This window comes from Plecotus auritus (assembly GCF_963455305.1).
Source record: "Plecotus auritus genome assembly, chromosome: 9".
NCBI classification, from domain to species: Eukaryota; Metazoa; Chordata; class Mammalia; order Chiroptera; family Vespertilionidae; genus Plecotus; species Plecotus auritus.
In genome coordinates, this window is record NC_137783.1 from 118,501,333 (window position 1) to 118,528,749 (window position 27,417).

Here is a 27,417-nt window from a genome sequence, read left to right on the forward strand (position 1 = left end):
GCTGTCATAAACACAATTATACACGTGAACGTAAAAATTTTGTGATTTGAGCTGGTCAGTCAGTTGATCCACAAGATACTTACATTGATTATTTTTAGATTTTTATTGAGATCAAAACACAAAATTAAAAAAAATGTAAAAAACTCATGAATCCAGAGAAAATGTCTATAGGCCCTAACGTGAGGCCTAGTTTCAATGGCACAAAAAGCCTGATGGCAAGACCGGCTCCCTGGTGGGAAATGGAGGGAGGGACCAGGGTCTTAAATTGTCAGAGTGCCCACATCATTTTCTACCTGTTTAAATCCAATTCCCTTAGAGCTTGTCTGCCTGTGGAAACCAAGGCAGATCGACTACTCGTTTGGGGCCTGATCCTTGACTCTCATTCTGGGTTTGGCTTTGTGCAGCCATCCCTCTCTGACAGTGGCTCCTTGTCATCCTGCTGAGTGCTGGGCATAGGAATTGGGGCTTCATGTACTAATAGATGAATCTGATCACTCATTGTCCAGAAAGACAGATTGGAAACCTTAGTCTGAAAAAATTTCAAGCTATTTCTATGTTTGAATGTATATATTTATCATTAAGATATTTTATTTTATTTATCTATGAATATATTTTGATTGACTTCCTAGAGCAGTGGTCGGCAAACTGCAGCTCGAGAGCCACATGCGGCTCGTGAGCCACATGCGGCTCTTTGGCCCCTTGAGTGTGGCTCTTCCATAAAATACCACGGCCTGGGTGAGTCTATTTTGAAGAAGTGGCCTTAGAAGAAGTTTAAGTTTAAAAAATTTGGCTCTTAAAAGAAATTTCAATCGTTGTACTGTTGATATTTGGCTCTGTTGACTAACGAGTTTGCCAACCACTGTCCTAGAGGAAGGGAGAGGGAGAGATAGAAATACCAATGATGAGAATCATTGATCAGCTGCCTCCTGCACGCCTCCTACTGGGATTGAGCCTGCAACCTGGGCATGTACCCTGACTGGGAATCGAACCATGACCTCCTGGTTCATAGGTCAATGCTCAACCACTGAGCAATACTGGCCAGGCATCATCAGGATATTTTAGATAACAGCCATGAGAGGGCCCGAGAGAACTGCATAGGTCTGGTTGTAAAAGGTCTTCAGAGTAAGTAAAGAACTCTGATTGAGGAAATGTTTACACAACTACAGGAACACATAGCTTGGTTGCCTTTTACAAGATGGGCAGATAAAAAGAGTATGGACTGTTCTGTGGCAGGCAGTTGTATCCCCCAAACCCAGGAAAGCATTCTAAAACGAGTTGTTTTCAGACTCCACCTGGGGAAAACAGGCTGTATAACACCTGATCCACGGGGCCTGTTTCCAAAGTCCTAGCAACAGGCTTGATTGACCTGCAGCTCACCCTGCATGGTCTTTGGCCAGTCTCAGTGGTTATCATAGCCCAGGACAGACTGTGTCTTGCTTCCTGGAGCCAGTTGCCCATAACCCCACCTGCCCCAGGAATCCAAGCACCAAATCTCAAGGAACAATTCAAACTCCTTCCCAAGTGCTGCTACCAACCTTATTTGAACTGACAGTGCACTTAATAATTTGACCTTTCCATTCTTATTTTCCCTAAAACTCAATACTCTCAATTGAGTTGTACAGGTTATATATATATATTTAAAATATATTTTTACTGATTTCAGAGAGGAAGGGAGAGGGAGAGAGAAATAGAAACATCAATGATGAGAGAGAATCATCGATCAGCTGCCTCTTGAATGTCCCACATTGGGGACTGAGCCTGTAACCCGGGCATGCGCCCTGACTGGGAATTGAACTGTGATCTCCTGGTTCATAGGTCAATACTCAACCGCTGACCCATACCAGCTGAGCTCAGGTTATATTTCTATACGTAATTTCAAATATATTTTAGGATGAAGTGGGCTCTGAGTGAATGAATGAATGATCATGTACACACAGTAGGGTATGTGTGGTGCTTAGAGGTCAGTTCTAGAATCAGATAGGCCTGAGTTTTAACTTTGTCTTGCCACTTATGAGCTATATGACCTTTAACAAATTGCTTGATTTTCCTAGGACTTAGTTTTCTTATCTGTAAAATAGGTATCATAATACTATCCTATCTAATAAAGAGGGAATATGCTAATTGACCATCACTCTGTCACAAAGATGGCTGCACCCAGAGCTGAGGCCAAGTTCCCATCAGGAGCCTTAACGAGCAATCAGCAGGGACCATGGGGCTTGACAGGGGACCTCAGGCTGTGCCCCCTGCCTCGGTGCCAGGTCAGGGGACCTGAGGCCATGTCCCCTGCCCAGCAGGGCTTGACGGGGGACCTCAAGGTGCGCTTCCCATCCTGGTGCTGGGCTAGGGGACCTCAGGCTGCTCCCCCTGCCCCAGCGCCAGGCCAGGGGACCTCAGGCCGGGCCCCCCACCAGGTGGAGCTTGATAGGGGACTTCAGGCTGCATTCCTCACCTCGGCACCAGGCCTGGGGACCTGAGGCTGCGCCCCCCTGCCTGGCTGGGCTTGACAGGGGACCTCAGGCCATGCTCCCCAACCAGCAGGGCTTGACGGGGGACCTGAGGCTGCGCCCCCCTGCCAGTGGGGCTTGACGGGGGACCTGAGGCTGCATCCCCCTCCCAGTGCTGGGCCGGGGGACCTAAGGCTGTGCCCCCCTGCCTGGTGGGGCTTGACAGAGAACCTCAAGGCACACCCCCAGCCCCGGTCTGGGCTGGGGGACCTCAGGCCACTCCCCCCGTCCTGGTGCTGAGCCAGGGGACCTGAGGCTACACCCCCTGCCCGGCAGGACTTGACAAGGGTGGGACTGGCTGGGTCTGGATCTAGCCCAATGGGGGGCACCAGCCAGGTCTGGGTCTCACGTGATTTTGAAGTGCATGTGGGTAGGTGGGGATTTGACTCTGGGTCCCCTGGTGAGCCCCAGACTCTGAGAGGAGGAAGGTTTTCATATACATTTTACTAATTTTATTTCATCTCTGACACTTCTATTATAGAGAAAGGAAAAATAGAGATATTAAATTATTTCCTCTAATTAATCTCCTTTTAATGTGCATGAATTTCATGCACCGGGTCACTAGTCTATTTTATAATGTTGTTGAGAGGATTAAATGAGATAGCATAGTGTCTGGCACATAATAGGTACTCAATAAGTTGTAATATCATCATCATCATTAATTGAACATACATGTATATATAATGTATATATGTGTATATATGTACACAGATCTTTGGGCTAGGCACAAGGGATACCAAATTCTCTCCACCCTCAAGCTGCTTATAACAGATCTGAGGTCTTTTCAGGAACTGCTCAGAGTGGGATTAATAGACTGATTTGATGCCAAATCAACAGAATTTGAAACCAGAGCAAACAGAATTCTCCCAATCATCCAACTCTGATTAGGGTGGAATGAATTCTAGAGCTTGTGTTCTAGAATTCCACTGCATATTGAGGGCAAGAGTGTCCAGGTGGGAAGATGAGAGGATCCACAGTTCCATAGCTTGGACTTCACTTAATTTGGAAAGTCTCATAATGGTGGCAGCTGAGGTCCCTCTACGCTCACTGGCGATGACACTGAAGACACAGCAAAAGCGCTGTGTCCTGCCAGTGGCTACTGCACAGGGAAGTTAGAAGGAGCCTCAGGCCATCATTCCTTCCCAAAACTGAAAACATACAAACACATTTATAAAGATACCATTTCTTTTTTTGTCTCCTTATTTCTGAGTCAGTACAAAAATAGCTTGTTTTCTGGAGCTTCAGGGAAGCTCAGATGGACATGTTAGCCAGGAAGTAATGTGCCTTCTTTCTGGGTTGTTCGTCCACAGTGCATTCAAATCCAGATAAAGATATGTAGGGCTTTGTTCAAAATCTATCAATTGGGCCATTTTCTCAATAACAAACAGATGGCTCCAATGAGTTATTCAGAGGGAGAACAATTTTTTCTCTTTGGTTCATCTCAATTTTTATAGTTTAAAAGAATTAGTGTTTAATCCCAATTCCAAAATTGTTAATTAGTTTGTATTTGCTTCACTAAATCTATGACATAGATTTTTATCCCTTCAGCTACATCTCCCTGGCAGCATCTGGTGTCAAGTTTGCAGAAATAATGTTGGTTTTATAGCCAAAAATCAGAGGTTAAACCTCCAGGACTACAGATGTGACAGCATTAAAAGAAAATTCATCACCCCAAAGGCTTTCATTCCCATATATTTTAGAATCAGCCCAAACATGAGCTAGGGTTCTTTTTCCTCTTTCATTCTTTGGGAGCACTGTGGCTCAGTTCCTTCTTGATTTATGTGTGTGGTTGTTGAGAGCTCCCGGGGAGACCTCCACCCACCCCAGCCATAGTCTTGGAAAATTAGCAGAAACCTTTTAGCTCATTCCTTTTTCTGTTGCTTTCAGAAGCTTGTATCCCAGGCTAGGGCTATACAAGACCAAGGCAATTCATCAATTCAGCTGATAAAGGGGTGGTGTAGGAAGAGCTGTGCAGACAGACACAGCTCTGTAATTTTACCTACAGTTAGGGGCCATGATGGAGCAGAGCAGCATAAGGAAGGCAGTGTCTATTATTGTAAATGAACAGTTTTGAACTTGAATCTCTTGGGGGGAACAATCAGGTAAAAACCAGCAAATAATCCTGAAGGCTGGGGGTATTTATAATAGGGAAAAGCTCTTGGACAGTAATCCACCTAGGTATTTGTGACAGGCTGAATAATGGCCTTGGAAGGCATCCAGGTTCTAACCCTTAGAACCTGTGAATGTGACTTTATAAGGCAAAAGCGACTTAGCCAATATTACCAAGTTAAGGCTCTTGCGATGGGGAGAGTATCCTGGATCTTCTGGATGGGCCCTAAATGTAATCACAAGTGTCCTTATAGAAGGGATGCAAAGGGAGATTACACAGAAGAGCAGAAGGCGAGATGATGATGGAGCACAGATTGGAGTGATGCCCTTTGAAAATGGAGGAAGGAGCCACAAGCCAAAGAATTCAGGCAGAAACAAGCAGCTGAAGAAGACAAGGAAATGGATTTTCATTGCAAAGCCTCTAGAAGGAACCAGGACTGGCAGCACCTCGACTTCAGTCCAGGGAAGCTGATTTTGGAGTTCTGACGACCAGAACGGAAAGAGAATAAATTGGTGTTGCTTTAAGCCACCACCTTCATGGTAATTTGTTACCGCAGCCACAGGGAATGAATACAAGTAAATTTTCCTTGCCTAATGCCAAAGAGGTCCCCTCCAGCAGGTATTTTATAGGGGCCAGGAGAGCTGGAGGGGATCCGCACAATGCACTCACTTCCTCAGGAAGATTCTACTTGGTATAGGTATGGGCAGCTGCAGCTGGAAGCAGAAATGGAAATAGAATAGCAACTGTGAGCTCTGTGGGGTTGGGGAAGAACATTTGTTTTTTTAAATCCTCACCTGAGGATATGCTTAGAGAGAGCATGTGCTGTGACCGGGAACTGAACCGGCAACCCTTTGGTGCACAGGATGATGCTCAGCCAACTAAGACACTCCGACTGGGCAGGGAAGACCATTTTTGAGCATCATGGAGAGTAGGCAATAGTAGACAGACTAAGAATTCTCAGCAATTGGCATAGTTGCACAAATATTCGGAAAAGGCCAGATAAGCGTGGAGAGCATAGGCCAGAGGAAGTTGGAGAGCAGAGGTGACCAGAGAGAGAATCCAGACAGGGATGAAGCCAGAGGTGCTGCCTACGCGCATCCAGGGCTCCTGTGAAGAGGGTTGGCAGCGAACAGCCCAGCGTCTGTGGTCATGCCTTCAGGTGTTGCTCTGGAGGGTGGGATGGGATCTGAGTGTGCAGGTCTCTGGATCTGCCATTCTTATTTCATTCAGAATAACACTGAGTTTTTATGTTGGACACATCAAGCTTCCAGGTAGGATTTCATTTAAGAAAATATTCCACTGGTAAAAAAAAAAAAAGGTTCTTTTGTGACTTTTAATTTTGATATGTTTAAATGCCATGAAAAGTTGCAATAGTACAAAATAGCCTTCATCCAGATTCACCAAGAGTTAGCATTTTGCCCTACTGGCATGAGCATTTGTTCTCTCTTTCTAAGTATAAACATGTCTGAATCATTTTAGAGTAAGTAGGCATTATATCCCTTTATCCCTAAATATGTCAATGTATATTTTATAAGAACAAGGACATTTTGTAAAATTTTTATTACAGTACAGTGATCAAAATTGGGAAATTTAACATTGATAAAATGCTGTCATCAAATCCACAGTCCAAATTCAAATTTTGCCAATTGTCTTCTTTTTCATTTCAATAAATCTTTATTGTTCAGATTATTACAATTGTTCCTCTTTTTTCCCCCCATAGCTCCCCTCCACCCGGTTCCCACCCCCACTCTGCTCTTACCCCCACTACTGTCCTCATCCATAGGTGTAAGATTTTTGTCCAGTTTCTTCTCACACCCCCAACACCCCTTTCCCCCCAAGAATTGTCAGTCCACTCCCTTTCTATGCCCCAGCATTTTATATAATACTGGTTTGGTGGTGATGAACTCCTTTAGCTTTTTCTTATCTGTGAAGCTCTTTATCTGACCTTCAATTCTGAATGATAGCTTCGCTGGGTAAAGTTATCTTGGTTGTAGGTTCTTGCTATTCATCACTTTGAATATTTCTTGCCACTCCCATCTGGCCTGCATAGTTTCTGTTGAGAAATCAGCTGACAGTCATATGGGTGCTCTCTTGTAGGTAACTAACTGCTTTTCTCTTGCTGCTTTTAATATTTTCTCTTTGTCTTCTGCTCTTGGCATTTTAATTATGATGTGTCTTGGTGTGGTCCTCTTTGGATCCCTTTTGTTTGGGGTTCTCTGTGCTTCCTGGACTTGTAAGTCTATTTCTTTCACCAGGTGGGGGAAGTTTTCAGTCATTATTTCTTCAAATAGGTTTTCAGTATCTTGCTCTCTCTCTTCTTCTGGCACCCCCATAATTCTGATGTTGGTACACTTGAAGTTGTCCCAGAGGCTCCTTACGCTATCTTCATATTTTTGGATTCTTTTTTCTTTTTGCTTTTCCGGTTGGGTGTTTTTTGCTTCTTTGTATTTCAAATCTTTGACTTGATTCTTGTGGTCCTCTAGTCTGCTGTTGGATCTCTGTATATTATTTTTTATTTCAGTCAGTGTATGCTTAATTTCTAGGTGGTCCTTTTTCATATCCTTGAGGGTCTCACTAAATTTCTCGGCCTTTTCTAGAAAATTCTTGAAAAACCTTATAACCGTGGTTTTGAACTCTATATCCAGTCGTTTGTTTTCCTCCATTTCTTTCATTTGTGACCTGTTTGTTTGTCTCTGCATTTTGGCTGCTTCCCTGAGTTGATACAGTGGCTTTGTGTGCTAGGTGTTCTATAAGCCCAGTGGCTCAGCCTCCCCAGTTACCTGAGGTGGACACTCTTGGTGCACCCCTTTGTGGGCTGTGTGCACAGTCTTGTTGTAGTTAAGCCTTGATTGTTGTTGGTATCACTGGGAGGAATTGACCTCCAGGCCAACTGGCTGTGAGGATCAGCTGTGTCTACGATGGGAGAACTTCTGTGCTTGAGACACCCTTATGAGGCAAGACTTGCTTCAGTGGGGCTTTGATGCTCATTGAGTCTGCCCCCTGAGTGTGTCCCTTATGGATCTGAGGAGTTGTAATCTGGATGGTCCTACTCTGACCCCTGGGTACACTGGCTCTTGGATCTCCAAGGAGGTACAAGGTCAGCCACTGTCTGGGGCCGCCCAGCAGGAGCTACAGAGAGATCTGCAGATTCCTCTTCTTTTTTTGGGTTTTGGAGGTGCCCAGATGAGGCCCAGCTGTGAAGGAATGCAAGCTGCTGCGGGACCTTGGGCCTTCTTTTGGATGTTCTGGGTCTCACTGACTCAGCTGCAGTTTGTTAGGTAAGTTTAGTTTTCAAAGGACCAGGCCATTCATATGCAAAAGCCTCTGCACACAGCTTGGATGGGGCAGAGTCTCAGGGCGGAGTGAACAGCAATGGTTTCCCCTCAGCCCTGCCCTAAGAGGCCCCCAGGTCTCAGTGTCCCACAGTAATCCCTGCAAGCGCCTCTGAAAGAAAGCCGCCCTCGAGTTCTGCCTACTTCTAGACAGTCCAGTTTTTCCCTGTATGAGTGTGGGTCCCCAGAGTCTCGCCCGGAACTGGAGTTCAGAGCAGTCAGGAGCTTGTGTCTCCCTGCAGATTGTAAAAGCCAGCTGCATACTCAGTTGCCAGCCCTCTCCGTGCACACGCCTCCATACCTCTGCCTTTACTTCCGCAGCTCCTCTGAGTCTCAGTGTGCTTTTCTCTTTCCTTCTAGTTGTAGAATTTCCACTCAGCCAGCCTTCCTGTGGTTCTGGATGATGTCCGTTTTGTCTTTTAGTTGTAGTTTTGAAGTTGTTGTGCAAGGCAGCAGTTCAGGTGTTTACCTATGCTGCCATCTTGGTTTCTCCCTGCCAATTGTCTTTATAGCTATTTTTTTTTCATCCAGGATCTGATCCAGGCTCACACATTGCATTTAGGTATCACATCTCTCCAGTCTTCTTTAATTTGGAATATTTCCTCAGCTTTTTTCTTTCACAGCCTCACCATTTTTGAAGAATACAGGTCAGTTATTTTGTAAACTACCCCCAATTTCAGTTTGTATAAAGTTTTCTCATGACAGGATAAGATCATGCATTTTTAGTTTGTATACCATGGAAGTGGTGCTGTGTCCTTGTCAGAACATTGTATTGGAAGGGATGTGATATTGCTTTGTCAAAGGATGGTGACCTTGACCCCATGGTTAAGGTGGTGTCCTCCAAGTTTCTCCACTGTAACTTCTCATTTCCCCCCTTGTGATTAAGTAATTTGTGGGAAGATACTTTAAACTATGTAAACATCCTAGTCCTTATCAAACTATCACCCAGTGGTTTTAGCATCAAAATGGTTTTTCTAACTCCATCATTCCTTCTACATTAATTAGTTGTCATAATTCTGTAAGGAAGCTCTTTCTCTTACCTCCCAGTGATATATTCATTTATTTAATTATATATGTATACACATATGGTTCTTACTTTATTCAATGGGTTGTAAGTCAATATTATCACTATTTATTTTGATGCTGACATGCACTCAGATTTGGTAGTCCGAACTCCATCAAGTTGGCTCCTACCTGTTTTGATTTGTTCCTATAATTTTTTGAGCACTTCTTTACTTTCTGTAGCAAAATATTCTAGGTCCTTCTTGCCTCAACCTTGGAGTCAGCCATTTCTCCAAGGAACCCTCGTTATTATTATAAGGAATAATATTTAGAAGACCTGGGTAGCAGGTGTGTTCATTGCTACTGGTGTATCATTGCTTCTAGGCCCCTTCAGCTTATAGATCTAAGACCACACACACACACACACACACCCCTATCTGTTTTTTCCCTATCTCTAATTCCAGTCCTACACCACAGGGTTCATCCTAAGCTTCTCCGATTCCATATTTGTAACAGCTGTTGCTCACAGTGAGAATCCTGGATCCCACAATTTCAATTTATTTATTCATTTGCTCAATCCTATTTGTCACAGAACGTAGTTTCAGAATGGCTAACCCATACCACTGCAAAAAACCTCCACACAAAACCAGAAACAACAACAACGAAAAACAAAACCACACACACACAAGAAAACATGTCTATAAGTAGAATTATTCATTTACAGTTCTTTTTGTCTTTAGATTAAAGGTACATAGTCAAGGTTCTGTGTTAAAAAGTTACTTGGGTTTAAGTTATAATTAGGTTCATTTTTTCCCGTTTATTTCAGAGGTTTGACTTGATGTTTCTAGGAATGTATTTAAAACATTAACATGATTCCATACTTCAAACTATATCAAAATTTTCTCTCAATAAAGCATCACTCCCTTATCCACCTGTTCCCCCACCCCCAGCCTTGTAGATAACCATTCTCTTTAATTTTCGGTTTCTTTTTCCCCCCAATTTTCTTTTGCAATGAAGTAAGGGAGTATATAGAATTTTCTTGTTTCCTCTTCCCTCACAAAAGGTGTAATACTTTAGCCTTTTTCACTTACAAAGTATGTCCTGTAAATCTCTCCATGTCGTTTCATAGAGATCATCCTTGTTTTCTTTTAGCACTGCATCGTGCTCCATTGTGTGAATATAATTTAGTTTATTCAATACATTTCCTATGTATGAGCATTCAGGTTGTTTCCAATATTTTGCAATTACAAATAATGCTGCAATGAATAAACTTGTGCATATAGCTTTATATTGTTGCAGGTGTATTTTCAGCGTAAGTTCCTAGAAGTGAATTTCTGGAACAAGAGGTAAATGCATATATAGTTTTGTTAAATACTGCCAAATTCCCCTCCATAAGGCTGTACCACTTTGCATGCCTATCAGCAATGCACAAAAGTGCCTATTTCTCTCCAGCCCTTGCCAACACAGTGTGGTGCCAAGTTTTTAAATTTTTGCTAATTTGATAGTTGATAAGTGGTATTTCAGTGTGGTTTTAATTTGCATTTATCTTTTTATGAGTTGAATAACTTCTCGTAAGTTTAACTGTTTTTATCTTTTTTTTAGGTAAATTGTCTGTTCATGAATTTTGCTCATTTTTCTATGTTGTTTGTTCCCTGTTTCCTCATTTAAAAAAAAGTTCTTTATATATTATGGATATTAGACCTTTAGCTGTGATATAGCTGGCAAATCTATTTTTGAAGAAAGTTATAATGTCACTATTTTAATTGGTTAGTAGCTAGCTGTAAATATGTATGTTTGTGTTGACTGTTAAAAAACTCTATGCTGTTTACGTGTGTGTGTGTGTGTGTGTGTGTGTGTGTGTGTGTGAGAGAGAGAGAGAGAGAGAGAGAGAGAGAGAGAGAGAGAGAGATAATTGGGGGTACAGATGATTATAAATATAAAATCTCTTCAATTTAGCCTAGATTAAAATGAAAGTTAAATAGCCTTTTCAACAAGTGGTATTTGATATCCATAGGCAAATAAAATAAACCTTGACCTGAGTCTCACGCTTTATACAAAAATTAACTCAAAGTGGAAAAAATGACCTCAACTGTAAAACATAAAACTTTTAGAAAGAAACATAGGATAAAATCTTTGGGATTTGCACGAGGTAAAGAATTCTCAGACTTGACATCAAAAGCATAATTTGAAAATGGACAAATTAGGCCTCATCAAAATTATACACTTTTCTCTATGAAAATCCATGTAAAGAGGATTAAAAAAAGCTGTAGACTGGAAAAAATATTTGCAGACCAGAAATCTGACTAACGACTGGTATTTAGAGTATATAAAGAACTCTCAAAACTCAACAGTAAAAAAAATCAAACTATCCAATTAGAAAATGGATGAAATATATACAGTGCCAGAATAATGGTCAACCATTCTGGGAAACAGTTTGACAGTTTCTTGAAAATAAGATACAACTCCCATAGAACCCAGCATTTGAACTCTTGGGCATTTATCCTAGAGCCGTGGTCAGCAAACTGCGGATCGCGAGCCACTTGCGGCTCTTTGGCCCCTTGAGTGTGGCTCTTCACAAAATACCATGGCCTGGGCGAGTCTATTTTGAAGAAGTGGCGTTAGAAGAAGTTTAAGCTTAAAAAATTTGGCTCTCAAAAGAAATTTCAATCGTTGTACTGTTGATATTTGGCTCTGTTGACTAATGAGTTTGCCAACCACTGTCCTAGAGACATGAAGACTTACATTCACACAAAAGCCAGTGTCCAAATATTTATAGCTTTATTTGTTTTTAAAAAATATTTTTATTGATTTCAGAGAGGAAGAGAGAGATAGAAACATCAATGATGAGAGAGTATCATTGATTGTCTGCCTCCTGCACGCCCCCTACTGGGGGAGATCAAACCCACACTTGTGCATATGCCCTTGGCCAGAATTAAATCTGGAACCCTTTAGTCCACAGGCTGACGCTCTATCCACTGAACCAAACCTGCTAGGGCTTTTATAGCTTTACTAGAGGCCCAATGCACGAAGATTCGTGCAAGAATGGGCCTTTCTTCCAATGGCTGCCGGCACCGCATTTCGCTCTGGCGGGAGCCACCTTTCTGCCTTCCCACGCTGCACAGAGGCCCGGAGCGGCTGGGGCGGTGCGGAATGCCTGCGTTGTTGCCATGGCGATGATGCAAGCATCCTGCCCTGCCCCTGGCCGCTTGGCACCTGCATATGCAAATTAACCCACCATTTTTGGTGGGTTAATTTGTATACTCACTCATGATTGGCTGGTGGGTGTCACGAAGGTATGGTTAATTTGCATCTTTCTCTTTTATTAGTGTAGATTTGTAATAGCCATAAGCTAGAACCAGTCCAGATATCCTACATCAGGTGAATGGTTATACAAACTGTTTAAACCAGTGATTCTCAATCAGGATCCATACTGCTTCTTTGGAGTGTGTTTGAAAATGTGTGGGAGTGTTTTTTTGTGTCATATTGACTGAGAGGTGTCCCTGATATTTAAAGGACAGAGCCAAGAATGCTATATATCCTGCAGTGCATGGGGCATCTTCCATAATGGGACTATTCTTCTCCCAAATCCCAGTGGCATCCCACTGAGAAATATTGGATTAAATAGCTAAAATCTTAGCAACTATTTATATACACTATACTCTAAAATGAAAATGAAATCTATAAGTTGAATTTCCAAGTTTGTTTATTAAAATGCACAGAATTTTCCTTCAATATTAAAAAATTGTATTGTTAAGTTGCAAGGATTTTTAAGCTTGAGATTCTGAAGAAAATTTTTTAAATATGTTTTTATTTATTTTAGAGAGAGAGGAAGGGAGAGGGATAGATAGAAACATTGATAAAAGAGAGACATCAATTGGTTGCCTTCTATACGGCCCCTACTTGGGATTGAGCCTGCAAATCGGGCATGTGCCCTGAATGGGAATCAAATCAGGGACTTCTTGATTCATGAGTTGACTCTCAACCACTGAGCCACACTGGCTGGGTGAGAGTCTAAAATTTTGTTACAGAAAACAAATATTTATTAGAATGTTATTAGAATAATTAATTAGAATAAAAGGACAGTGTAGATGATTTTGAAGTAGAAACATAGCTATAGATATACCTTTTAGTTTTATTGAGATATAATTGACACACAGCACTGTTTAAGTTTAAGGTGTATAGAATAATGACTTGGCTTATATATATTGTGAAATGATTACCATAATAAGTTTAGTTAACATCTATCATCTCATATAGACACAAAAATGCTTTTCCTTATTATGAGAACTTTAGATTCTACTCTCTTAGCAACTTTTAAATATACCATACAACAGTGTTAACTATAGTCATCATGTTTTACATTACATCCCCACTAATGATTTATCTTATAACTGGAAGTTTGTTCCTTTTGCCCACCTTTATCCAATTCCCCAACCACACCCTCCTCACTGCCCCCCTCCCCCCACCTCCAGCCTCTGGCAACCACAAAACTGATCTCCTTTTCATGAGGTTTCTTGTTTTGTTTTGTTTTAGAGTCTATATATGAGTGAAATCATACAGTATTTGTCTTTCTGACTTATTGTGTCTGACTTATTTCATTTATCATAATACCCTCAAGGTCCATTCTTGTTATAAATGGCAGAAATTCCTTCATTTTTATGGCTGAATAAGTATTCCATTGTGTACATAAATCACATTTTTAAATCAATTTATCTGTTGATAGACACTTTGGTTGTTCTCATGCTTTGGCTGTTGTAAAGAATGCTGCAGTGAACATGGGGGTGCAGATGGCTTTTTGACATAGTGATTTTATTTCCTTTGGATATGTTCCCATAAGTGGAATTACTGGATCACATGTTCTACTTTTAATTTTTTAAAATTAAAAGGAACCTCCATACTGTTTTCCATAGTAGCTGCACCAATTTACATTCTCACCGACAGTGCACAATGGTTCCCTTTTCTCCACATCCTCACCAACGTGTGTTATCTCCTGTCTTTTCGATGATAGCCATTCTAACAGGTGTGAGGTGATATCGTATTATGGTTTTCATTTGCATTTCCCTGATTAGTGATGTGAAGCATCTTTTCATGTACTTGTCAGTCATTTGAATGTCTTCTTTGGAAAAATGTCTATTCAGGTCCTTTGCCCATTTAAAAATTATTTGTTTTGTTTGCTTTGTTTTGCTATTGAGTTGTATGAGCTCTTTATATATTTTGGATATCAACCCTTATCAGATATAATTTGCAATTATCTTTCTAGATTTCACAGGTTGTCTTTTCCTTTTGCTGACTGTTTCCTTTGCTGTGCAGGAGCTTTTTAGTGTGATGTAGTACCACTTGTTATTTATTTTGTTGTTTGTGCTTTAGGTGTCATATCCAAAAAATCATGACCAAGACCCATGTTGAGGAGCTTTTTTTTTTTTTTTTAAAAAAAATATATTTTATTGATTTTTTACAGAGAGGAAGGGAGAGGGATAGAGAGTTAGAAACATCAATGAGAGAGAAACATCGATCAGCTGCCTCCTGCACACCTCCCACTGAGGATGTGCCTGCAACCAAGGTACATGCCCTTGACTGGAATTGAACCTGGGACCCTTCAGTCCACAGGCCGATGCTCTATCCACTAAGCCAAACTAGTTAGGACATGAGGAGCTTTTTCGTTATGTTTTCTTCTAAGAAGTTATGGTTTCAAATTTTACATTTAAGTTTTTAATTCACTTAGTCAATGTTTGAAAGTTGTGTAAGATAGAGATCTAGTTTTATTCTTTTATGTCTGAATATACAATTTTCCCAGCACCATTAATTGAAGAGACTGTCTTTTCTCCACAGTCAAATATTTGTTGACTGTACATACATCAGTTTATTTCTGGGCTCTCGATTCTTTCTGTTCCATTGGTCTATGTGTCTGTTTTTATGGTATGCCTCACTTTAAAATGTATCTTACAACTAAAATATAGTGAATCTGATGACCTAGAAAACATAATAGAGAATTAAAAAAATGCGTTTTCTTAGTAAATTGCACGAGGGTTCCTTTTCTCTACATCCTCATCAACATGTGTTATCTCTTGTCTTTTTGATGATAGCCATTCCAACAGGTGTGAGGTGATATCTCATTATGGTTTTGATTTGCATTTCTCTGATGATTAGTGATGTTAAGCATCTTTTCATGTACTTGTTGGTCATTAGAATGTCTTCTTTGGAAAAATGTCTATTTAGGTCCTTTCCCCCTTTTTTCTGTCTTTATAAAATTCTGAGATAAAGGATCTGTTTCCAGAAGGAACAATCCTGATGGCTTTTGCAGTCACCATCTTAGCACCTGGATTGAACGGGAAGATGTTCCTTTCAAAATGGGCCACAAATAAAGCTATTTCTGTTTGATCGTTTATTCTTTACCCAGACATATTGTGCAGAAACTCAGGGTGACAGTGTGGGCCTGCTGTGCAGAGATGGGCTGCCCAAGATGAAATCACAAACGGGATTTTGACAGATGTGGGAGAGATATACAGACCCACTGTAGAGGCAAAGGTTGAGGAGACATGGTTTGCACAAATATTGGATTGTAGAGACACAGGCTTTATCGACAGGGGTTACAAAAGCATATTGTGCAGTTGGATTATAGATGCAGGTTGTGTAGTGTAGACACTTGCTCTGAAGGCATGGATCTTAGAGACACAGCCTGTGACAAACACGTCTGTCCTGGCCTTAAGGCAGAGTGTGCAGCAGCCGCCCAGTGACAGCTGTCTGGACATGAGCTGGATAGGGACTTTGATGCCTACACAGAAGGTCGAGGGAGGTAGGTGGCTCTGAGCCACTCCCTGCTCTGAGCACTGGCTTTGGTACTTTCCTTCCAACTCCACTCTCACCTACAAGGGACTCACTTCTCTCTGTCTTTTCTTTGATATTCTGAACAGAGAAAACTCTCTGAGGCACTGCTGCCAATAGGATCCGCTCATTAGCTCATCCATCAACATTTCCCAAAGTGATGCATTCTGCCAGGAACCACCCACCTGTAACCCATGTCCTAGGGACCTTAGAGGCTGGTAAGGGAGACAGGTGTGCACACACCCTCTCTGATTTCAGCAGGGAGCACAGAGGAAGGTACCGTTCATCCCTGGCTGCCCTGGGGTGGCTTTAGGAAGGAGAGACATTTTAGGTTGGCCTTGAAGGTTAAACAGGACTGTGAGGGGCAAAATAGGGGAAAGTATTCCAGGATGAAAGAGCAGTAGAAACCAAGGCATGGAGCCCTGGAAACCTCTGGCCTGCTGGAGCACAGAGGTGCCTAGGATGGCAGATCAGCTTTAACACAGCATAGGGAGTACGTGTGGGCGTGTAATGGAAGTGAGACTGGAAGGTGAAAACAACTTCCTTTAGAAACGGACTAAGGGGCTTTAAAAGATTATGAAACAAATACTGGGGACTATTTCCTTGTTGAATTTGCATAATTGGGGGAGTGAGCTCTATTTTACATTCATTTTGATATCTTATCTCCTTATTTGTTCTCTCACATATTGGTGCCTCAATTGAGATTAAGGTGAGAAGAATCTCATTCTTATGTGCGATTACCCCTGCATTTCCAAGGGTCTGGGCATCTCATGGAAGAAGGGATGTATAAGCAGAAAGAAAGACACATATATGGAGACACATAGAAAGACAGAGAGAAAAAGACTGAGGGAGGGAAGAGGAGAAAGGGAGAGAGAGAAAGAGAGAGAGAGAGAGAGAGAGAGAGAGAGAGAGAGAGAGAGAGATTGAGACAGGGAAGGTTCTCACTGATGGATATAGGAAAGGCTGGGCTTCAGCTGGGCTTCGAGACCACCAGGGGTCAGTCTTGGGTTCTTCAAGAGGAAGCCAAGAGGCATTTGCTAAGCACTGGTTCTCACCTGAGGACCATTCAGAGGAATATATTCCACTTTAATATACTATGAAGTTAGCAGCTTTGAAATTCTTTACGCCAAGGGGCCCTTAAAACCAATGGAGCAGGAGTCTCAGGAATGACCCATATGTCAGGCTTGCTTGTTTATAGCCCTCAGGGCCATAATAAAAGGCAATTTTAATCGCCTGATGATTCCGGGCTTGTGGGGCCCAGATGTGTGAACCCATCCCTCAGGCCCAGGAGTCTGCCTGAGTTTGGGAGGAAGGGAGTTTGGTGCTGGGCCCCCTTGAAAAGCCTCAAACCTAAGCCACTTCCAGGGCTAGCCTGGGGCTGGGCTAGCCTGGATTTTAACTTTGGTGTCTAGGTTATCAGCTTTCCTGTTGTTGAAATCAACTTCCCAGACTCTGTCAGGAAAACAGAGCTGCCAGCACAGCTGTTCCTATAGGAAGCTCCCCAGTGCCCCCATCCCTCCAGTCCAGTGAGGAGATTGGTTTTAAGCTAGTCCCACTCTGGGACTTGGGGCTTATCAGCAGGAAGCAGGCTTTGGGACTTGAGGGACAAATGTCCTGGTCTCTGTCTTGGCCAAGCTCATCATTCATAGGTGACAGGGATCTCAAGGGCCTATCTCTCGTTTCTTTTGTTTGAGTTACATATACTGGTCCAGCAGGGCAGGGGCGACATCCTTTGAGATGTCCTTATCTTTATTTGCCATGGCTGTCTGCTCTCTGGGATACACAAGTCCTTGTGAGGCCCAGGCAGATGACAGTGGACCGCTGCCAGAACACCTGTGGGAGCCAGGCTGCTCACACTGGGAAACAGGGCAGGGCACTCTCTTTTGCTCCATTTCATCCCCTCCCATAAGTGGGCCTTTGCCAGATATTGACATCACAGATCATCATCATCATCACTAACTATAGCTCTGACAATGTTCCAAAAATTATTGCAAATAATCTTTATAGACCCTATGAGGTAGGCACATTGACTACACCATTCATGGAGAAGGAAATTGAAGTTGACAGAGAGGTTAAGTAACTTGGACAAAGTCACACAGCTAGTACATGACAGAGATGCACAACCAACACTCTGAGCTACTGTGTAGATGAAGAAGACCATTTGGCTTTTGAAGATCTTGTGCTTTAGTGGAGCCCAAGCCACTGATGTGCACCAGAGTCGCTGAGGTAGGCTCCAGAGCTGAGTGCGGAAGGCTGAGAGGAACTGGCAAAGTAGGCAGGAGGTGTTGGGGGAGACACCTATTCCCCACTTTGGATGTGCCCTCCATGTGGAGGACAAGTTGGCACAACCCTCCTGGCTTCTCCCTGGACGAGTGGGTTTGGGACAAGGACATGGGCATGTGCAGCTCAACGCTTTTCTCCTGTGGGGAGCTGACTACAGGAGTGGGAGTGAGGCGGCACATTTTCGGGGTGGGGGGGGGCAGGCCTCTGTGTGGGGGACTGTGTTGCCCAGTGTTGCTGTGACTGGGGCGGCCAGTCTGGGCTTCAGTACTGGTTAGCCCTTAGCTGAGTACCTGAGCCATACACTTCTGTATCAACAATTTGAGTAATAAAGCTCCAACTTTCATCTTATCGTGCAATAAGAGATCTCAGTAGGAAAAACGGGCATTGCCACTGGGGGGGGGGGCGGGCGGAGGGAGGGACCCTCAGGCTATTTTAGGCACAAGGTAAATCAGCAAGATCCAAGAAGCTAAGCGTGAGAGCCAGCTAAGCCTCATCCTACCACCACCCATGGGCATGCTAAACCTCAGGAAAAGGCTATCAGGAATTTTAGTCTCCCCCTAGTGCAGTGGTTGGCAAACTGCGGCTCGCGAGCCGCGCGCGGTTTGCCGCCCTGTTGACTAATGAGTTTGCCGACCACTGCCCTAGTGGTTCAGGCTCAGTTGGTCAGCAGCTCCAGAAGCTTTGCAGCTCGTCGCTCTGAACAAGCTCTCACTGGGCTTTTTCTAGGGGAAGACAGGCCTTTCAAGCTGCCGAGATGACTCATCTTCCTGCAGGGAGCCTGGAAGAGCAGGCAGCAGGGAGGGCCACACACCCCAAGTCACCCCTCTGGCACAGACAGGGTAGGGATGGATCCCTGTGCAATGCCTCAGAGCCTCCTGCCTCTTCCCCCAGCCCTTCCTGATTGCTAAGAGGAGGCGGAGTGTGGCCTGTGCTGCGAGGAGCAGAGCTATCCTGGGTCCTGCCCACGACACAGTTTCAGGTGACCATGCAGACGAGTGGGGCCAAAGCAAGGTCCCCTGCGCCTTCTGGGGCTTTAGGGCAGCCATGGGTGCCTTCCCCATCCTTGCTCTGAGGGATCTCAAACTGCAGATAACCTCTGTAAGAGGAACATTTATTTCAAGGCACAAAACCTGCATTTCACTGGCTTGTCAAGAGCAGTTTAACATCGATAGGGAAGGCTAGGCCCAGGTTGGTAATTAAAACAAAAACAACAAGATAAGAATTGGTGGTGGCGTTTCACCAATTATTGAGAATTTACTACGCGCCAGGCACGTTCTGAGCTCATTTAATCCTCTTAAGAATCCTCTGAGACGAGCACTAGGATCATCCCCACTTTACAGAAGAGGAAACTGAGGTGTACAGAACTAGGTGACCTGCCCACGGTCACCCAGCTGGTCAGTGCAGAGCTGGGGTATAAACCCGGCACGCTGGCTCCCCAGCCACTCTCACGACCCAGAAGACTGAACAGCCTCACCACCTGAAGCACCTTTGGGGAGCCTGCACGTTAACTCTCTGCCTGTGGCTGATGGGGACACTAAGGCCCGGAGAGTGTGATTAACCTACCCAAGGTGACATAGTCAGGAAAGTGGTAGAGTTGGGACCCAGACCCAGGTGTTCTGTCTCCCAGCCTAGAGCGCTTGTCACGGTGGCCACCATTCACGCCATACCAAGCCTCAAGTCATTTTAGCTAAAGCTCAAGCTTTGTGTTGACTGACTGGAAAGGACTAGAATCCTACTATGGTCTCCTGGCCTTATGGGGTTCAATCTTTCATAGCTCGACTCAGGCGCTAGAGCTCGCCAGGGGATCAAGGCCACATGAAATAGCCCCTCTAACCACGGGTAACCTCTGACTGGGCAGGGTCTGGGCCTGGGTCAGCTAATGCCCGCCCCCCTGTGCTTCCATGCCGACTTCCAGGCCAGGTGAGCAAACATTGCATTCCTTCCTATGTGGGAAAAAATATACTGCTTTCTTCCTTCAGGCAAACAGGCTCCCCTCAGATCACAAACTGTGACAGGTTTTTCATGGGAGGCGCGGGCTGTGACAGGAACAGAGAGCTCTGGTGTAAACAACCCTCAGAGAAGCAGTAAATCATGTCTTGAAGTGTTCTTGGCAGCTGTTCACTCACTAACAAAAATACCTTGCTTGGCATAATTATGGTCAGCTCAGAACCACTCCAGGGTCCTGGCAGTTTCCAGGGTGTGGCTCTGCTCTTGAGGAAGGTCTGGGCAGCGGATGGCAGAAAGTGCAGGGTGTACCAGGCCCCCGGAGGGAAGGCGTGGGGTGGGGGTGCCCAGAGGGGTGCTCTGAGCTGAGCTGCGGCTGGAAAGTCGCAGCGTGGAGATCAATAGTGCCTTGTTCACTCGGCTCCCAGCAACCAGCACCGTGCCTAGCTCGGTGGGTGTTTATTGAATAGAATTGAGGTCAATAATGGAAGAATCCTGAGTTGAGATTCAAAATAACAAATCCGCCAAGTGTAGGAAGAGGAGAGCTGGCTTACCTGAGGCCCGGCCAGAGCAGCGGGGAGCTGTGGCTGAGTGAGCACTCCCTCTCAGCCAGTGTGCGCGCCATCAGCTTCCATTCCAGATCGGAGGGGAGATCGTCCTCCAGGCTTGGCTTTGGTCATCGCATCAGCCCAGATCTGAAAATCTGTGTCCGTTTCCGGGCCCCACATGTTGAAGAGGATTTGGGCAAATTGGAACATATTCAGGGAGGAAAGATGCAAAGATTTGAAGCCATGGCATCCCGACTGACGGAGGGGCTGGGACTGTTGGCTGCAGAGCATCAGCCTGGGAGCAGGGAAGACGGGGGAGTGGAGAGTTGGTTTTGAAACTGTGAAGGGCTGTGTGGAAGAATTCAGACTTGGACTGGAGGCAGCAATTAGTTGGGTAAAGAGCACAAACTTTAGAGCCAGACAGACTTGAGCTCACACACTGGATCCTTCACATGTCCCTGGTGGCTACAGGTAAGCCACGTGATCTTCTCAAGCTTCCGGACTTAATGGATAAAATGGGGGAGGAAATGCTTCTTCTTCCGCTTTTGTGGGGATCACATAGCGTTCAGAAGAGCGGCGTGTCATTGCAGGGGGCAGGGTGTGAACCCAGGGCAGGAGCAAAGCAGCAGCCACAGCCAGCTCTGCAGGCTGACTTGCTTTTCCTGTTGCTGTTTATATTGGTGCTTTTCTCCTAGAAGAATGCTTTCCCTACTATTTCCGTTCCCTTTGGCCTGCCTTGTCAAATTCCTAATATTAATTATCCAGCTACCTTTTATCTTTTATGCTTCAAAAATGAGAAGTAGAATGCATACGTACAAGGCATCTAGTCCTCACAATTGATTCTATGCAGCCGGGGGCTGGTTGTCTTTGGTGAGTAGCTTTAAAGAAGCCTTTTTAAGTCTTAAGATGCACTTTCCAGTCTGGAGCTGGATGACCCACTTGATTTTTTTTTTTTAATTAAAACATTTTAATGCTGACATCATTGCAGATGTCCCCCATGTTCCCTGCCCCCCTTTGCCCACTTCTACTCACCTCTGCCTCCCCCTCCCTTGGCCTCCACCACACTATTGTCCGTGGCATGTCTGTTCTTTAGCCAATCCCTTCACCTTCTTTATTCAGTCATCCCACCTCCCTCCCCTCTGGCACCAGCCAGTCTGTTCTACTTTGTTCATCTTGTTCATTAGATTCTACATATTAGTGAGATCAGAGGGCATTTCTTTCTCAGACTGGCTTATTTCACTTAGCACAATACTGACCCACTTGACCTTAATGCCTTTAGGTGGCGTTGCCTCCCCATCCCTGGAGCCTCTGTCCTGAGTCCTGCAAAGGGTTAGAGGTCAATGTTGCTGCTCTGACCCCACCTAGAGCTAACTCAATGGAGAGATAACTCTGGGGAGTTGTCAGCACTCTGTGAATGTGTGAGTGGAAAGTCATTGTCCAACTCATTCCTGACTTCTGATAGGCAAGGCCTCGGTCCGGCTACCCTGGTGGGCACAGTGTGGAGCCTCTACCTGTCAGATTCCTGGGAACGAGGCACCTTTGGAGGCCCATGTGTAATACCCATCAATAAAAGCAGGCCACGTCTCACTGGGACATTCTCCAAGTCCCTGGAAGATGGCTGGGCAGAGGGTGGATGAGCACAGTCAGGAGAGTGTTGGACTCTCTGGGTGGCACTGATGGGCCCAGCGAGCTGAGTAGTGGAATGTGGGGTTTGGAGACTGAGATGGGCAGTGCAGTGCCATTTACCCAAGGTAGCGTATGTATGGCAGCATGGTTAGAGGAAGGACCGGATGGAGAGGGAAGGGAAGCCAGCAGTTAGTGGAAGGGTAGTACTGAGCATCCCCTTTGGAGGGAGGGATGAATGAAGTCAGAGGCAGGACAATGAACAACAAGGTTTGTCAGCAGGGGAATGAAGAACAGGGTGAAATAAAGGCCAAGGAGCAGGACACACAGCTCAGCACTGATGCCAGTGGGAAGAGCTAGAGAGTGTGGTGGAGGGGAGAGATGGTGGATTAAAGGTCCAGGGAACGTGGAGACTGGCCATGGCTCTCATTTCAAGATGTCTCTCCAATAGACCTCCGTTGACGCCCCAAGATGTGAAAGTCCTGACCTTGGTTGGAGCTTGGAGCATGGAACATGGTCAAAACAGAGGCCTGTCTAAATGAAGGCTCTAAATAAGCTCCATACATTGCTATTGCTTGATATTGCTTAAGTCTCTGTTCATGTGTAGGCCCCTTACTTTTTGTTTCTTTTTAAGGACTTGTTGAAGAAGCTGAGCCTTTTGTTCTCTAGAGTTCCCTACAGTCTGAATTTTGCTGTTGCCTCTCTGTGGTGTCATTTCACATGTTCCTCTGCCTCCTTGGTAGGTAGCACTAGAGATTTGGTAGACTCAGGTTTGATTTTTGACAAGGATATTTATAGGTGGTCCATCAGGAGCTTCTTGTTTTGTGATGCTGTAACTATTGACAGTCACTGACTGGACCTATTCATTCATCATGGATTGCAAACTGGTGATATTCTACCTCTATCATTTCTTCTTCATTTATTAAATTAGAATTCTCCTACAGGAAGACATTTCTCTTCACAAATTGTTTAATTATCCTGACATATAGTCATATAGAAAATGTAGGAATAACTAGGTTTCCCCCCCTTGACTTACCAATTTACAATTTGTAAACATATTTGATGCATTTCAATTCATTGTAGTGTTTATCCTTATTGATGTTCATGTCATCCCATCATTGGCCAACTAGGAGGAACTTATTTAAGTGGCTTCTCAAGACCCTTTGACACAGTCTAGTGGTATTTGATGACTTCTTTTCTTACTTGTATGACAAAATGTTCTAGGATCCTTTTGTACATTTCTTGCCCCAACTTAGAACCAGCCATTTCTCCAAGGAGTCTTGTGTTTTTTAAATTTTAAAGTGGGAAATGGTTTTAATTGGCCATAGTTTTTGTGCTAGGGTTTTCATTAATACTGTTCCTAATTGTTATTTCTAATCATGTTAATCATTGCTTTTAGGCCTTATAAAGGGATGAAGCTGGAAAATATGTATTTATTTTTAAACATTAAATATATAATGAGTATTTTTTTAATGATGATTCTAACTCAAATGCAACATTATGAATTAGAGGAAAAAAAAAACCCTCCTCAATCTAATATCTGTATCTCTTTTCACTCATGTGGAAAATACAGGCTTTCAATGACAACAATGTAATTCTTATTGCTTTACCCTGCACTAGACATACAACAGTCTCAGAATAGCAATAACAGCCCTACCTCTGACTACTGAAAACAGGTTAAGATTATTTCCTATTCCTTTTGTTGTTAGGGTTGATTGCACCAGGAAAGTGCAGTTAAATTATGTTTTAAAGTCACTTGGAGTAGTTCTCTGTGTGATTATTCCTCCAACATTAAACACGTTTAGGCTTGTTTGTTTCATTTAACTTTCAATTTTAGGGAGTACTTTTTGAAATTTAATTTTGTTTTTATAGTTATATAAAATATTTAAATGTATCAAAAGTCAAGTCTAAAATGTAAAATACAGCCATGCAATCTAGTTTCTATTTCTATTCCCTCTATTCCTATAAGTAATCATTAACTTTTTTTAATGGTTTATTTTTTGCCTTAGTTTGGATTTTTCTCCCCAAGCAGACTATGAGACAATGAGTGTGTGCAGGTAATTAGGTTTTGGAGTGACCCCAGGGACAGTAATGAGAGAGAGAGGAAAAGTGAAACAGAAGAAAGGAAGATCAATCTAAGAATGTGTTATTGCTACAGAGGACCACTGAGGAACCATGTGCCTCGGAATTATCTGCTCCAGATGTGGAAGATGGGATTATTGATCCACGACTCCTGTGCTCTTGTCCCCTGTTGGTCAAGGATTATCTCAGGAGTGTTAACTTCCTGGAACTTTCAGGTGTGCTTATGAACCAAAGTGGTTGCCAGCAGTGGCCGGCACATCTCAGAGGAAAATGTAAGAGATCTGCAATGCAGCTTGGTTAGGACTGTGACAGGTTACAGCTGTGCACAGCTGCTTGCTGCAGCAATGGCTGCATGGAGCTAATACATGAACTATGAAACAGTAAATGGGGCATAAAGAATCCAACACATCCTTGCATTGTGTATTTAAAAAATATATATATATTTGGACTCATATACACATACATATACAAATACATATGCACAGTTGACCCTTGAACAACATGGGGGTGCCTACCTCTGTGCAGTTGAAAATCTGTGTATAACTTTTGACCCACCAAAAACTTAACTACAGTTGTCCCTTGGTATCCATAGGGATTGGATTGGTTCCAGGCACCCTGTGGATATGAGAATTTGTGAATGCTCAAATCCCTTATATACAGTAAAAAACAGTGTAAAACAATGCACCCAGTTGTCCCTCCATATCCACGGATTCCCAACCTTGAATGTGAAACCTGGAAATACAGAGGGCCTACTGTGTATTTATTGGGAAAAATCTGCATATTAATGGAACCACACGGTTCAAACCTGTGTTGTTCAAGGGTCAATTGTATATATATCAGTATATACTCTCTTAGACAAATGATAAAATATATTATATTCATTATTACAACTTGCTTTTTTTCACTTAACCTGGTGTCTTAGGGGTTATGCCACAGCAGTAGAGATCTTCCTCAATCCTTCCCATAGGAGCCTGGTACTCTTTCTTTCAGACAGGTGTGCCGGAGTCATTCAACCAGTCCCCTCTTGAGTTTGAGTGGTTTCTAATCTTTTGCTTTTATAGATACTTCTGCAATAAGTAGTTTCATTCATTCATTTTTCTCCCTTCATATTTCACCGGCATTCCTTTAGAATAGACTCCTAGATGCGGGCTCCTGGCTTAAAAGGTGAATACATATGTAACTTCGCTAGATATTGCCAAATGTAACCTTTTGCATTCCTGCCAGTGCTGCACAAGAATGCCTGTTTCCCCACAGACTCAGCAACAGAACTTGTTGTCAACCTTTTGGATTTTTGCCAATTGGATGCTGAGAAATGATACCTCCATAAGCAGAAGGACCCGAGCCTAACATATAATTGTAATGTTTATTCCTCTTATAATAAGTGAGGTTGCACATTTAAAAAAATCTAGGTGAGAGTACCCACATTTCTTCTTCTGGGAACTGTTGTTCACCCCTCTAGCCCGGCTTAAAGCATTCGTGTGCATCAGAATTACCTGGCAGGCTTATTGTAACACATATGCTGGGGGGTGTCGGGTACTTTAAATTCAGTCTGTGTTTCAGGCTACCCCCTTAACAGCAGTAGCACAGTAACCATGAAACAACAATAGCAACGATAACAACAACGGCTGCTGCAAACACATATGGTGCTTACTTCATCCCAGGCACTGGTCTAAGGATGGAGGTTACATTAACTAATTTAATCCTGTAAGAATATATTATTCCATGTTCATTTCTGAGATGAGATAACTGGGGCACACTAGCTCAAGCTAATCAGCTGAGCTAAGGATTTAAATCCTGGTAATATGGGCTTTAAACTGCGACTGCTTCTTGCCCAAATGAAAAATTCACAACCAAGAGTCATTCAGATGGATGTGAAAACAAATCTTGACTCTCCGCGACTGGGCTGTTTTCAGCCTCCACATCAGTGGTGGAGATCACTTAGACAGCAGGGGTAGAACTGCAAACAGGGAGTTGCGCAGGGAGAATAAGTCCTGGTCTCCCAGCTTTAAAGGATAAAGGAGGGCAGTCAAAGGAGAATGTCAGCATCTTCCCAGATCCTGCTATATTTTCTGGTTCAACTTCCAGGCACCCTGCAACAATTTTCCCCAAGGACCAGCCTTCGTTTTAAGACTCAGAGACAAGGAACCCAATAACTTCCAAATTATTCGTTCACCTGCTTATTTTGCCTGAAATATGGAACGGAAAGCTCTGTCTCTTCTCTCCTCATAGAAGGAACTTTAGTTCCTATCCCTCTGGTAGGGAAACACGGTTGTGGTTGATTTTCAATTCCAGTGCATCTGATCTGATCCACTCCAGCCTTGAAGGTGGGGGTGGGGGTCAGAGCAGAAGGACCTGGGCCTAACTGGGTAATCAAAGAGTTAGGAATGCAGTAAATAGCATTTACGTAGCACTTTAAGGTTAACAAAGCACTTTTGTATCCATTCAAACTTCACAGAAACCTAACAAATGGGTATCATCATCTCCATTTTATAAAAATCTGAAACCCAGAGGGATGAGCAGGGCGTGGAGGTGGGACTTGACACTGTGTTCCTGACCTCAGAGCCTGTGTCCATCCTGATCACCATGATGTGAGAGGAAGAGGGAGGAGAAAAGAGGGGGTGCACCCACAGTGACATGCGCTATGGAGTTCCAGCCCCTTTTCTTTGGTGCTTGGGAAAAGGAAGCCAGTGTCCAGTGTCTTCTGCACACTCCCCTTGGGGAAAGCCTGAATCTCGGGAATGGCACCAAGCAATCATTCCCAGGATTTGGGCCAGTTCGAGTGGGGTAATAAATGAGGTTTTGGTCATACCACCCTCTGTCTTCATTTCTGCACCTGAAATAAGACCCTGTGTCTTGGCTTTCACTTTGAGCTCCATTCCACCTGGGCTTTTGCCTTGCAGGGTGAGCTGTGACTTTGCCAATGGAGAGATGGGGAGCATTCAGGGACACCTCTCAAGCCTGTGCCCTCAAGCCTGTTGCTTCTCTGAGGTCTAGAAACTGAAGGTCAGTCTCAGTCTGCCTGGGAACCAGTGAAAAACTATAATAGTGAAAATAGCATTTGTAGGATCTCAGATGAATTGTGTGATTTGATCTCAATAACACCAAAGAAAGAGGCAGACCACTTCAGATCGGTAGGTGGCAGGTTTAATAAACAAGGGAACTTACTT

The 27,417-nt window shown here is 43.7% G+C and overlaps 1 long non-coding RNA gene across 1 annotated transcript in view; it reads left to right on the forward strand.

Annotated features, from left to right (window-relative positions):
- The first annotated feature begins 20,908 nt into the window (after nt 1-20,908).
- Nucleotides 20,909-27,417, forward strand: part of LOC308233924 — a 58,748-nt gene continuing 52,239 nt past the window's right edge. Inside the window, exon 1 of the long non-coding RNA XR_013959013.1 lies at nt 20,909-21,016. This is a non-coding gene — a long non-coding RNA (uncharacterized lncRNA). The remainder of the gene's footprint in view (nt 21,017-27,417) is intronic.